Source organism: Lactuca serriola, chromosome 8 (assembly GCF_051521515.1).
Source record: "Lactuca serriola cultivar US96UC23 chromosome 8, Lser_US96UC23_V15, whole genome shotgun sequence".
Taxonomy (NCBI): domain Eukaryota; kingdom Viridiplantae; phylum Streptophyta; class Magnoliopsida; order Asterales; family Asteraceae; genus Lactuca; species Lactuca serriola.
In genome coordinates, this window is record NC_136415.1 from 79,114,561 (window position 1) to 79,119,619 (window position 5,059).

The following is a 5,059-nucleotide window of genomic DNA, read 5'->3' on the forward strand; positions in this document are numbered from 1 at the left end:
GTGAAAATAACGTCATGGTGAAAACTCATAGAGAATTGAGTAAATGGAGGAAATGAAAACGGCTTATGATAGTGAATGAAACCTGTCGGAAGATATCGTAAGAGTGGTGTTTTGTCGTTAGTATATGTCAAGCAGTGCGATTAGAAGAGTACGGTACGTCCGAAGTACACCTTCGATTGGCGGGATGATGGAATATTGGTGTTATTCATGAAGTTGTCCCATTAGATGAACTTTCCACCACCAAGCAAGTTGAAGAAGTATTGATGATTGAAGATACGCAATGAAGAAGTCCTAGTAGAGTCTAGGGAGATTGTTTATGACGATGTGGACACATTCGTGTGTGTTAAATTGTTTTGGGCTTTTAAGACTTGGGGACTGCGAGACAATACTTGGGACGAGTATGAGTAGGTGTGAATGGTAGTAGAGGCCTATACTACCGGAAGCACAAGACTCGCACTTGGATCAGGGAAATTCACAAGGTTACCAAGAAGCTTGTAATTGAGTTTGTTTTTATTCAAGTATGTCATTACCCTTGTTTCGGTAATGGCTAGTAGGATGATTGTTATTCCGACCCTAGTGGTCATATTAAATTGAGTCCGACTACGATGAGTTTGTTACGTGGTTCGGAGAACCAAGTTCGATGTAACATCTGATTTAAATCAGAATATTGGAATCATTTTACAATCCCTATTTCGTTGATGATTCCGGGATGTAATCATCCTAAGGGGGTGATAATTTTAACGCCCGTAGATACCGGCTAGTCAATTTAGAGATCATAGGGGTAGAAAATGACTTTTCTACAAAAGGCTACTTAGAATAAATAATCTTAACTAAGTTGTAGTATATGTCAAAAGGTTTCCGTGCATATAAAGACTGCCGAAATCCGAGTTATAACGAAGAAGTTATGACCTGTCGAAGTTTCGCGACAGAACCAGCACGACGTAGAACGACGTAAAAAGTGAATTTACGTTAGAGCGATATTTAGCCTTAGCAATCTAAACGAAAGTTGTAGAATTCGTTAAACCATGAGCGTGCATAAAAAGAATGTCCAAATCTGACTTCGTATGAGGAAGTTATGATTTTTCTAAGTTTCGACTTAGCGGTATGCAGCCCGAATACTCGATTTGAGATTCAACGTTTTTTAGCCGAAACAATCTAAATGAGAATCGAAGATCTCGTCATTAGTAGTGCATCGGTAAAAATACAGACAAAAACGGACGTCGGATGAAGAAGTTATGATTTTATAACGAAGTTTTCCTATCCCGCCTACTAAAAATAATATAATAAAAATAAAGTCAAAACTAGCCGACGGAGTCAAAATGAAAGTTGTAGAGCATAATCTCACCTACGCGTGGATATAAGGAACGTCGAAAACAGAGCTCGTATGCGAAAGTTATGAATTTTTGAAGATTGTGGCACGCATACCAAAGCTTATCCGAAGAGTACGCCCAGCGTACTCCAAAATTATGCCCAGCGTAATCCCAGACCCAGCAGCCTATAAATAGAACCTGAGACCAGCCATTTACCTTGCTAATTTTCTTCCTTTCGCTCTAAGTTTTGCATCGTTTTGCGTGCCAATTATATCCCGAAGCCCCAGTATCATTCCCGAGCCCCGAAGCAAGTTCCGAAGCCCCGAGGATCCCGAGAAGTGAGATTCCTGAGCCGAAGCTCTGCCCGCGAGAAGCCCGTTTTTGTGAAGATCTTCCAGATCTACCTAAGAATACTACTTCTACAAGTCGTAGTGTTGTCCGAGCATCCTCTAATCAAGTGAGTATATAGTCACTTTCATCTTACATATAGATATAAAGTATTTTATAAAATACGTGTTATGTGTGTGTGTATATATATATATATATATATATATATATATATATTGTTTTTTATATGCGTAGTGCATAATTTCTTTCTTCTAACACATAAATATAAAGTATTAGCTATGAAATACGTGTTTTGTGTTATATATTAATTATCTATTTGAGATGGACTTGGAGTTAATGTTTTTATACGGATGTTAAATGATTTAAATTGTGTTTGTATTTATATCTACAAAAATGTTGGGTAGAACATGAGGAGATGGAATAGTTGGTGACGATGCGACTTCGTGCCTATTGAGTAAGCCTTGGTGATGATGCGACTTCGTGCCTATTGAGTAAGCCTTGGTGACAATGCGACTTCGTGCCTATTGAGTAAGCCTTGGTGACGATGCGTCTTCGTGCCTATTTGATAAATCTTGGTCACGATGTGACTTCGTGCCTTTTGTTTAAACCCAAGTGACTGTGAGACGTAGTGCCTATTGTGTAAACCCAGGTGACTATGAGACGTAGTTCCTATTGTGTAAACCTTGGTGAGTATGAAATGTAGTGCCAATTGTATGAACCCTGGTGACTATGCGACGTAGTGCCTGTTGTATAAACTGTGGTAGCAAATGGACTTTGTGTCAGTTCCTTAGGTAAATCCTTAGAATCAATGAAGAAAGTATAATCGATTCTTAGGGTAAAACGTTAAGAAATAAAGAACATAATGGGGATGGGTAATTGGGTTGATTGTTTGATGATTGAATAAATGTATTATTGTGGGTTGAAAACCCTATATGCTCACTAGGCTCCCAAGCCTGACCCACTCAGTTTTCTTTGCATTACAGGTAATGGCACGAGAGTATAAGTTGGTGGACTTGACAAGAGATTTTGGATTGTAGATCAGTGGTTATAAATGACTGTTGTAAAGTTTGTTTTATATTGTTTATGCTTTTGATCTGTATCAGAACATGACATCCCGAGATTTTATTATTTAATAAAAATACCTTCTTGTTGAGAAATATTTTGATAAATGGTTATCATATTTTGCTTTTGGGACAAATTCCACAACTGTTTTCTTTAAAAGATAACTCTTATTTTAAAACAAAGCATAAATAAATCGGTCTTTTCTGGCCGTGAAATTGGGGATGTCACAAGAACACCGACGAATTAACATTAAATTCAGTGGAATTTCCGTGGTCGTAATCAAAGTTTAACAGAACCAACATTGTAGCTCCTTTACCTTTGGTAATACTTTTTACTTTTCCAGCCAATATATATAAAATTTTAGTACAAAAAAATAGAATGATGTCTTGAAAAATTCAATTTTCTTTTTTTCTAAATTGTAGATTAATTACAAAAAAATATATCGTGTGTAAGAAATATTCACAATTTAAAATACATTATTCACAATTTAATAAACATAATAATTTACTAATACAAAATTTAATATTTTCATGCATACATTTATATGTAATTTAACACAAAATTTATATAAAATATGCAAAACTCTAGCAACACTACCAACTACTACTACACACGCCACTATCAACCACTCATGCCACTGTCGCAACCATCTTTCCTTTCAAATCAGATCTATTTATAAAAAATCATTGATTGGCAGTTATAATACTATATGCATAATTTAATAAACCAATTAATTTCCTTATTCACAGTTTAATGCAAAACAAATATAAAAACTAATACATTCTTACAATGTTATACAACACCAAAAATAAATATATTCACAAAAAAATTAAAATTGATGTTTTTCATTGTAGCTATCATGTATGTGGAAAAATCATGCATTAAAAGCTTAAAACTTATAAAAAAAAAACTCATGCATTCACAATTTAAAACTTATGTATTTCGTTGAAACAATCTGATATGTATAAAAACCATGTATTTACAACTTAAAACTTATAAAAAAAACCATGTATTCACAATTTAAAACTTATAAAAAATCATGTATTTACAATTTAAAACATATATTTACTTATTGATAACAGTTAAAACTAACATTAATATAATTAAACAATAGATGAAACATTAATCATAATTTTAAAACACTAAATTTACATTATTTGAGAAAACACTAACATAAAAAACTATAAAACTTCAAAAAATCATATATTCACAACATTCACAGTTTAAAATTTATGTTTTTCATTGAAGTAGTTAGGACTGTTTAAAAACAATAATGCATTCATAACTTAAAATTTATAAAACCATGCATTCAAAACATAAAACTTTTCTCTTTCATTGAAATAATTAGTTCTATATAAAAAATCATGCATTTACAGCTTAAAACTTATAAAAGTTCACACATTTGTTGTTTAAAACTTCTTAAAATTAATGCATACACAATTTAAAACTTTTATTTTGTTATTAATAACATTTAAAATTAATAATAACATAACTAAAAAATAATTGAAACATTAAAACATCCCAATGACAACTTAAATAAACCTAATTTTTTTTTTTTTCTGGAAATACTAACATAATAACATCTAAATTCAATTCACAACAAAATAACCATAAAACATAAACTGTGAATAACATATTTTATACAAATATTGTAATGAATAAGAAACCAAACTTGGATTCATAACTTAATAGCAATTAAAAAATCATTAACAAAAGTAAACAACAAATGAGAGATTAAAATATTAAATTCACAGTTTAATAGAAGGAAAAACAATAAAAAATTGATATAGCTGATGTATTTTACATATATACATATATGTAAAATACTAACATAATAACAATATCTAAATTATTCACAACAAAATAACCATAAAACAATATTTTCTCCGGTAAAATACATAAAAATAAAGAAAGTAAAAAAAAATACAATTTAGTTTACACATTCCACAACTTAATACACTTATTCACAGTTTAATTTACATTATATTCACAGTTTTATTCACATTATATTTTCGTGCACTCTTTCATACATTAATTTACAATTTTCATTATTTAGACTTTAACATAAAACTTCATTATAGCATTTAATCAAACACCTTATGTGCATCTTTTTTCCATAACTTCACTTTTTAAACTATACCACCAGATAACAAATCAGAGAGAAATATATCAATGAGAGGAGAAGTACAGATATGACAAACAAAAAAATGAGTTTTGAAACAAATTAGATAAAGAAAAAAACATGTTTTGGAGGAAAAACGAGTTCAAGAATAACACCTTTATGTTACGACGATGAAGGATGAGATTAATGCCTTGTGATGCTTCGATGGCGACACAAA